Raw genomic sequence first — 10,109 nt, forward strand, 5'->3', positions numbered from 1 at the left:
CGAGATTTCAAATGAGCTTTGACGTTGCATCAAAACTTCAAAGAAAAAAAGCTGATGAAAAATGGTAATAGATATTCTATTACCTATCAAATTTCATATGCTCTATCTATACACATCATTCATAATTTTTTTTTTATTGTAAATGAGTTTATTGAAATACAAGAAATATTTGGAAAAGTTGCTCAGATAATTTATCCAGAAATAATCGAGTTTTCTTAATAAATAAAACATATATCCAGATTCAAGACAAACAGATCAGACAAAAGAATCAAAGTCTTGAACCGGAACCAAGAATATCATCTTTTCAACGTGATAAAATAACAAATCAAAGATGGGGGAAAACACATGTCCAAGAAGTCCAACCAAGAACAAATTTTTTTTTTCAACAATTGGAAAATTTAAATGTCCGGAAGGATGGAGAGAACTCTAAATAATATTTGATATTACAAGACACAGAATCAATTTAAATCTAATTACTATTTGGAACAACCTATGATATGAACTTACCAATGAATTATCAATATCGGATAATGGAAAGTTCACATCAAAGAAATCCCAATAAAAGAATCAGATCAATTGGTTCTTGGGCTAGAGTTTCTCGAGAAACACAAATCTTGGAAACTTCTGGAGAATAAAATGAAATTCATGGCAGATGATAGAATGTGGAAGATCCAATGACCACGAGCACATTCTCGATATACATTCCAATAGGTATGTTATATGAACAATATAAAGCATAATATTTTGCTGTTTATATTTATTCAGGGCTGGAATCTGTACAATAAAAGAGGAGTTTTTCCAAAGAATTGAATAATAATTGCCTCAAATTGTTGGACGAGACTTCTCTAAGCGAATATTAATTTTATGTAAAGAGATTAAGATAACATAAATATTAGGAGTTGCTGGACAAACACCTTGGTAAAAAAGTAAAAACAACACCAATTTATTTTTATGATACAAGAGCTGATATTCTATAAGAAACAATTTTCTACAAATGTTTAAGTCATATACACAAAAAAATGAGACTAGAAGACTAGTGTTCACAAATTCATAGTTCAGAGCCCAAGAAAAGCATTTACAGAAAATTGTCAATCAAGTTTTACAGCAAGCTTGGTGATGAAGAAAAACTTATAAACCCAAAAATGAAAAATTCTAGATTGTTTGGTGAAACAATGCTCAAATTAAGAGCAATAAAGACCTCCGACCAGAAGAACTAAAATTCATCAAGATAACTGTACACTAGAATGAAGTAGAGTTTGAATCAAAAGTATCCATGGAGGATTTCCAAAAAAAAAAAGAGATAAAAGAAAATTACAATGAAAATCCTTTGACATTGTGGGATAAAAATCAACTCAAAATCAGCATTGAAATCAAGGAAGACAAAGAGCATGAATTTGTCATATGCAAGCCTATCATAATGAAACATAATTGATAAAAAAAAATATGCATATTATTATCAAAGAACATTTGTACCTTGGATTAATCAAAGCATGAATATCATCATACAACATTCCAGGTTTTCTGGTAAGAAATCGTGGTGAGATCAAAAGAAACAAACTCAGATTTGTTATTAATTATCAAGAAATTAATAAAAATTTGAAGTTTGATGGGTATTTTATACCTAGTAGAGAATATTTGATTATTAGTATACGTAACGCTAAAATATTATCTAAATTTGATTGTAAGTCTAGATTTTACCAAATCCGGATGAAAAATAAAGTAAGAAATTCACAGCTTTCTCCACACCACAATGTCACTATATTTGGGAAATTTTACCAATGAGATTGACTAATTCTTATCAGATATTGCAAAGAAAAATTGATAATACATTTAAATATTATTTTAAATTCATTTTATCTATATTGATCATGTTTTAATAACATCTAAAAACATAAAAGAACATATCAAACATCTAAAGATTTTTTCTAAAGTCTGTAAGAAAGAATGACTGATTTTATCTGCAAAGAAAGCAGTCGTCTCTAAAAGAAAGATTTAGTTCTTAAGAATAGAAATCGATGAGTCGGGAATAATTTTGTAAAACGCATAATAAAAAAGGTGCGAAATTTTCCAAGCATACTAAAAGAAAAAAAAACTTCAAAGTTTTTCGGAGTTGTTAATTTTGTTGGGATATTTATTAAGAACTTAAAAAAACACATAAAAATATTTAGTCTATTATTGAAAAAATATGTAAAATTTATATGGATAGAAGAACACACAGAAAAGCTTAGCCAACTAAAAGAAAATTGTAAAGAACTTCCAAAAATGGTTATTTCTCAAGATGAAGATGATATGATATTATACAAAGATGTCAATTATCATTGGTGGACAGTGGTTTTAACAAAACTCATGCCAGAAGGAGAACAATCATCCAGGTATTGCAATGATCTATTATCAGAAATAGAAGTCATATGAAGACATATCAACAAAAATAAATTTTATGCAGTAAAAATGACTTTTAAAAAATGATCATTATTTTTACTGGCAAAGAAATTTTATTTGAATGTTGATAATACATAGGTAAAAGTTTTATTGAAAAATAGAATATGATCTAAAACTGAGAAGACTAGATTATTAAGGTGTCAAGCTTTATGTCAAAATTATATTTTTAATATTGTGAGTATTAAATCTCATGAAATATTCTTGCATATTTCTTAATAAGAGATGGACGGCGGTGATATCGATGTCATCATAAAAATGCAGAGACATTTGAGAGAACACATTGGAATGCATCAAAACGAGTTTAACAAACTTTCTTTAAATGCAGAAGTTGTGAGTATGCTACAACAAGTCGATAAGAGAATTTTCACCGATTGAATTACATGATGTTTCCAGGATTATACACAGCTATGTTCTGTAATGCAAATGCATATCCTCCAAGGCATTGAGAAGTCATTTGTTTCCCAAATAGAGAGTTTTTGAGTACTACCTGTAGCAGGGGGTTCAAATACCCCTATCATAATTGTTAAGTCGAGATCATCTCCATATAAGTCGGTTAAAACAAAAATTGAAACTCCAGATCCTTATCTCGAGTCTTCAAGTCAACCCTCCACATCGGGGAATGAAGAGGGATAAATCAACCTTAGACCTCATATAGACAATGATAAGTCTAAGGTTAGTACCAATGAATTTGCAGTTTCTCTATTTCAGGTATATCAAAATAACTGAAAAAAATTGAAAACAAAATTAAGCATTAACCCAGCCACAATCCAGGTTAATGTAGCAGGAAAATATCTCAGGGTTAATCCAGCTTCCTAGAAATTTCAGGACTACCTAAATGAATTCAGGAAGCTGTTCATGAAACATGAGCAAACAACGACTATTTATCCAGAGAAGACATTCTAGAGCTATACAGTTTTCCGTACAACACCATAACCAACCAGAAAAGACTGACACGAAGACTTTCATTTTATCAAACTAAGGAGACCAAATAAAAATATTCAAAAACTTATCAAAAATCTTTTAATAGAAAAAACACCCCTTGTTACTTCAATAACTGAAGATGAAATCTCTACCATAAGAGCATGAGGTCTATGGGTCTATCTAACCGATATAGACAAAGTCAAGTTTCCATTTAAGTTATATCAGAATTCTGTAAATGGATATTTTATGTTAAATAATATGATAAGAAAAACAACAAGTTTTGCAGAAAAGAAATCTTTTGTGGAATAACAAGTTGTTGGGAGCAAAGAAACTTGTTGGAATTTTTTAATATGCCTCATGAGTCACGTGGGAAGATGATCAGAAAGCATCTGCCCGAAATTCCCGAACTAAAAAGATCCAGAATTCAATGAAGGCTTTCGACCTAGAACTGACCAAAAGCATCTTACAGAAACAAGACCAAATGGTGAGAGACCACACAAAAAACAATTTCCTCGAGGACCATACAAAAGCAGAAAATTCTCCGACCAAGATAAAGTAGACATGTGATCCAATTACTCCATTAAAGAAAGATGGAGCTCCGCTAAAAGATGATTACACTAACTAGCAGAAGATGAACCACTCAACCACCTATAAAGATAAGTCACTAACTAGTGGTTGAAAGGACCACCACTCACAAGATGCTGTCGGTCACAACTGACAGAATAATTCACAAGATTTGAAGTTCGAATTTCAATCTGCCAAGAGTTAAATAAATACCAAGATAGAGGGAAGATGAAGACATTATTCAACATCTTCATTTTTCTCTCAAAATAAAATTGTAAATTATTTTTCTTTATTGTATGTGTGTTATAATTTCGGCTACTATAGGTAGTTAAGCAAGTTTCTCTTCCTCTACAGGAGGTTACTATGTATTAATTAATTGTATGTTTGAATAAAAGGACCAAGGCTTAATGCCCCTCTCATATATAACTTTTCAAATTGAACTACTTTACTATACACCTTGAGGTAATAAACGAAACAAGGTTGTAATGCCTGAAGTAAATATCACAATTTGTTGATTTAGTAATATGAGATTACTAAATAATTAATGATTTTTAAAGAGTGAAATATGACATATTTTGGTCATATGAAGTCCAAATGATTTGAAATTTGGATATAACGTAGAAAACTCAAAGATGTAGAAGTTCCATGTTTTGAGTTTTGAAAAATTTGATCGTTTGACTGGTCCAAAGAGATATACCGGTGTTAATGTTAAATATTATATATTATATTATATTATATTATTTTATTAATATAATACAATATAATATTTAAAAAGAAAAAGAAAATGCAATGAGTTGGCACCGAGCTCAACAAGGAGAGAGCAGAGGCGTGAGGTGAGGGTGAGGGAAATAGAGTTTCACTTTTCTTTTCGATCGTGCGACTTATTGGTTTATCTAATCGATGAACCGACTTCAGTTCTGGGATCGTTGACACGAGGTCTTCGATTTGAGGTATAAATTTTGTAGTTTTGATGATGTTTGAAATTCGTCGATTTCTGGAATAAATATGATAAATTGTTAAATCATACTGCAATTGAAGATTGTTGAGTAGTGTATGATTTTAACGAAGTAGATAAGATTATAGTGGTGTTATTTTGAATTATTCTTAATTTATTTTAATTAGGATTTTTAATTGTTGGACTGAGATTGGAGAGTTGTTTGTCAGTTGTTATTAATTCTGATTATATGTTCAGGGTCTACGAAGTATAGGCTACACGTTGATATAAAGTTTTCGTAATTTGACGGTTGTTGTAAAATAGCCTATTATTTGAAGTTAATTAACTAGGGTATATTTGATGGTAGTATTGTGAATTAAAAACACCAGAATATTAAATTGTTGAACAATACGAATTTATAATCGAGTTTTATATTTTGTTGAATTAATTGTTGTTGGGCTATTTGATGTTATATATTGAGGCTGTTATGATTATGTTGATACGGTGACAATGATCTGATAATTGTTGTTGAATTATTTAGATACATCACACGCCTCAGGATCAAAGAAATAGCCAGATTGTATATATACTCGATTATCAGGTACGTGTTGACGTACGAGCATATGTTGTTATTGTTTAGTATTGATGAATACTATTGCGTTGAACGATGGTAAATCACTGGATATGGGTGATTTGATATTATATTGTTGTTGTTTATTATTGTTGATGTTGTTGGCTGTCGTTGTTGGGAGACGTCACGTTGATGTTGTTCGTTCAACGATATTGCTGTCGCCGGAGTTGGGGTGCGTCGTATCGTTGATGTTATTCGTTCGACGATATTGCTGTCGCCGGTGTTGGGGTGCGACGTATCGTCGATGTTGTTGTTCGTTCGACGATATTGCTGTCGCCGGAGTTGGGGTGCGACGTATCGTCGATGTTGTTGTTCGTTCGACGATATTGCTGTCGCCGGAGTTGGGGTGCGACGTATCGTCGATGTTATTGTTGCAGTGTGATGTTGTTGAGGTTGTTGATGGGCTGATTGTCCAGAGACAGCAAAGTGGGTATTCCTGTTATCATTTCAGTTATATCTTATGTTGTTGTTGTTGATAATATAACTGTTATGTATTACGATGATGATTGTTGTGTATGCTCACCCTTTGAGGGTTGTTTCTGTTGGGCAGGTTACAGGACTATGCGTGAGACAGGATAGTGTTGAAGGACTAGGTGTGTCTAGTCAAACAGTCCTGTAGTTAATAGTAAATAGAGACAGTATGGTTCATTGTCTTATTTAAGTTGTATGTGTGTATTTATTATACTATTTCTGCTGCACTGACGTAGATAGTGTGGTGATTGCACTATTTTGTACCGCACTATTTTGTCATATATGCATTATATTATTACGTCGTCGAAAAGAAAATTTTTATGCATATGACGTCACATGTTGTATGATTACGTGGCGAGGTTTGGGGCGCCACAAAGGTAGTGCTAGGTGATGTCGAAGGAATCTACGTCAGGAACCATCTGTTGCGACTGTGAGTAGCAGTCTATAAAACCCCGTTGATATAACCTGACGACACTCCGATCAAAGAGGTAAACTGTTCAATTTATTAAACAGAAGCATGATGGACCATTTAAAAAAAATCAATCATCTGAAATATGATATATAGGCTGGAAACTTGTGTAGCTACATGTCTTTGAGCTATATATCTTTAAGAACATGCTCGATAGGTATAACAACGTCACATACCATAATTACGAAGATTTAAGTTTGAGGATATTTTTGAAAAAATTATAAGATTAAGGAGCTCAAACAAACATTTAAAAGAATAGAAAGTGATGATAAAATTATGTTTGTGGATGTGAGGTTATTAATAATTAGCCTTCTTTTGAATTGCCAAAACGACTTAAACATTGCGAACGATTTTGGTTAACTTTTCTCTGCTGCATCTCAGCTACACCAAACGGCAAAGATAGACTTTTGTCCCCTCAATCCTGGTTGAGCTTGAAGTGTGGCATTCATGTTCCAATTAGTTCGACTCTCACAAAAAGTTTTTTTTTTTTTTGTTTGAAATTGTACGTTGTCTTCTGAAAATTTACCTGGTATATGATTTCATAGTTTGCATACTTTTGTAGATATCCGAGTTTATCCATCAGACCATCACATAACCGAGGTGATAATGATTGTGAATTCCTCTTTATAAAATGAAATTCAAAAAAGCAACAAATATTTATTTCATAGATGTGGTCCATCATTTTAGTAATGTGGTCCATCATTTTAGGAAACACAATATATATATATATATATATATATATATATATATATATATATATATATATATATGTGTGTGTGAGACGGTCTCACGGGTCGTATTTTGTGAGACGGATCTCTTATTTGGGTCATCCATGAAAAAATATTACTTTTTATGCTAAGAGTATTACTTTTTATTGTGAATATTGGTAGGGTTGACCCGTCTCACAGATAAAGATTCGTGAGACCATCTCACAAGAGACATACTCTATATGAATATATAAAAAAAAATTAACATATCATAACTTTCACCTAATACATGACAAGGTTTAAGTTGACGAGCTAATTAGACAATGAAACCACTAATATCTACTTTTAATTTTACTATGGAAAAAATAAAGAGCACAAAGAATTTATTGAAATTTTATAATTAAGTGCAACATGAGTCTTCATCTTCTTAATTTGAGTGGGTTTTATTAGAAATGATGGTTTGTCACTTTGGTGGTGTAATTTAAATGTTCATTGGCAATGCTTCCTTTTCATTACAATGTCATATTCATTTCCTTTGCTTATTATATATAGTGGCCACTCGCTTACAATATTTAAACGATGGTATTTACGCTCTATTTTTTATCATACGTATTTCGTTTCACGAATACATTTTGTAAAAATTTAGAATGAAATCATTATGGGTTATGGACAAAATAAAGCAAATAATAAAAATTTGATAATTTTTTTGGCATTTGATAGTAGAATTTGACATTAGGGTCCAAACTAAAAGTTCTGAAATAGAGTGCATGAAAGGTGGAAGGTTTTGACTTCTGAAAGGGAAATTAGAATCGACTAGTTGAACCAACGAGTTATTCAAACTTTATAAAGTTTTTTATTCCTTAGAAAAAACAAAACAAAAAAGGAAAGAAAAAGTGCGATTATTACTCAACCACAAATTCATTTTATCATGGACTTAATTAATATTAGGAAAAATTAGCAAGGACCCCACTCTTGCAACTTCTCTCTCAAAAAGTAATGTAATATTCTTTCATGAAAAATCCATTCCATCGAATTTTCTTACCTAAAATACTAATATTCTTTGGGGAATTTTCCATAAGTTATATGCTTGAATAACAATAAATTTTTCATTAAAAGTATATACTTTTTATTTAGAAATTATTTTAATTTAACTACTACTAAAACCGATTTTTAAAGTACTCAAATGGTAAAAAAGTTTCAATAAAAGGATAGGTTTGTATCAAGAATTTAACATAGTAGCTTACATTAAATCAAGTGAATTTATATCAAAGTAGTTATTTTATCAATTGCATTTAGTTATGACAAAAACTTGTGTAAGACGATCTCATGGGTCTTGTGAGACAGATCTATTATTTGGATCATCCATAAAAAATTATTACTTTTTATGTTAAGAATATTACTTTTTATTGTAAATATCGGTAGGGTTGACCCATCTCACAGATAAAGATTTGTGAGACCGTCTCACAAGAGACCTACTCTTAGTTTATTAGTTAAATTTTAAAAAGTTAATGTAAAAAACTTATTTTATATATAGGTCCATTTTTTATATAATACACACACAAACACATAATCATTTATAAAAAAAAAATCGGTTTTAGTCTAAATAATCAACTTAAAATTTGTAAGTTGATGACAACTTTTTCTATGAAAATTTATTTTGCAATCCGATGATTAACTAAATGAGAAACGGTAGTCTTGGAAAAACAATTGGATTTGACCAAGATAAATTTGGATGATGTGCAAGAATGTGTATAATTTTTTTTTAATAAAAATATAAGTTATTTTAAAAGAATATATCATTTCTTGTTACGGAGGCACTTTAAACTCCATCTTTACATGATGCAAATAATTTGCACCACGTTTTTTTTCAAGGAATCTAGTACGGATCTATTATTACAAGAAAATTTGGTTGGGGTGAATTTTCAGAGAAAACCTTTTGTTTTTTAGTTTTTAGGATATGAAAGTTTTTGTAGTGGATTTTCTGGTAATTTTTCATTAACACTATCGTATGCCTTTTGTTATTGTTGAAGAATCAATCATCATGGTGGTGGAGTATGAAATATTTTTTAAAAAAATTCTCTGATTGTTGGAAAGCATTTTACGAATATTTTCAAAATATGTCCAAATAAGACCACCTCATTTCACAAAACCCAAGGAAATACGGGTACCATTTTTATCTAATTTTATTGAAAGGCAAAACAAAAATTTGTATGAATTACAACTTTTTGTTTTAACATATGGCCCATGCTTCTTTTTTTTGCAACCAGAACCCGTAGTCATTACTCATAGATACACAATGCACTGGATAAACTTTCGAGTTGAACGTATTAGTCAACAAATCACATCAAACAGTTAAACCACACTAAACAAGCTTTATGACTTGTATAACAGACTCGCCCAAGAAATGTTGACAAAGAATAAAACATGTGATTAATTGCTTACAAATAAACCTACTTCACCAACTTGTATATATGTGATGAACATCCTAACCTTACTATTATATATATTCTTGCACATATGCATACTTTTCACACCATCCATTCTTTTCGAGACATCATTATTTATTAAAATCTTTTTTAAAAAAAATAATTAAAATATGTTCTTTTGAACAACGATAAAGTAACATTTTTTCTACTCAAAGTTACTCTTTTTTTAAAAAACATTACAACATGACTATACCAAACTGTCAAGTAAACGACGATATTAAGTTTGTTTGTTTTTCCAGGATCTAACAACTTTACAAATACTAACATTAAAATTTATGAGGGTGTTTGAGATAAATTATAAGTTTTAAAATAATTTATGTTCTTGTTAGAGAGCTTCTACGTTTTCAATATTTGTTTGGTAACTAAGGTACGAGATTGCTTATAAGATTGAAAAATAAGTTGTTTTAAAAATATTGAATCATCCTAATATAATTTTAAAGATCAAAGTACATCCACAATCTTAACGACTAATTTATAAAATGAGATC

The sequence above is a fragment of the Primulina tabacum genome, chromosome 3, assembly GCF_025594145.1.
Source record: "Primulina tabacum isolate GXHZ01 chromosome 3, ASM2559414v2, whole genome shotgun sequence".
NCBI lineage: Eukaryota > Viridiplantae > Streptophyta > Magnoliopsida > Lamiales > Gesneriaceae > Primulina > Primulina tabacum.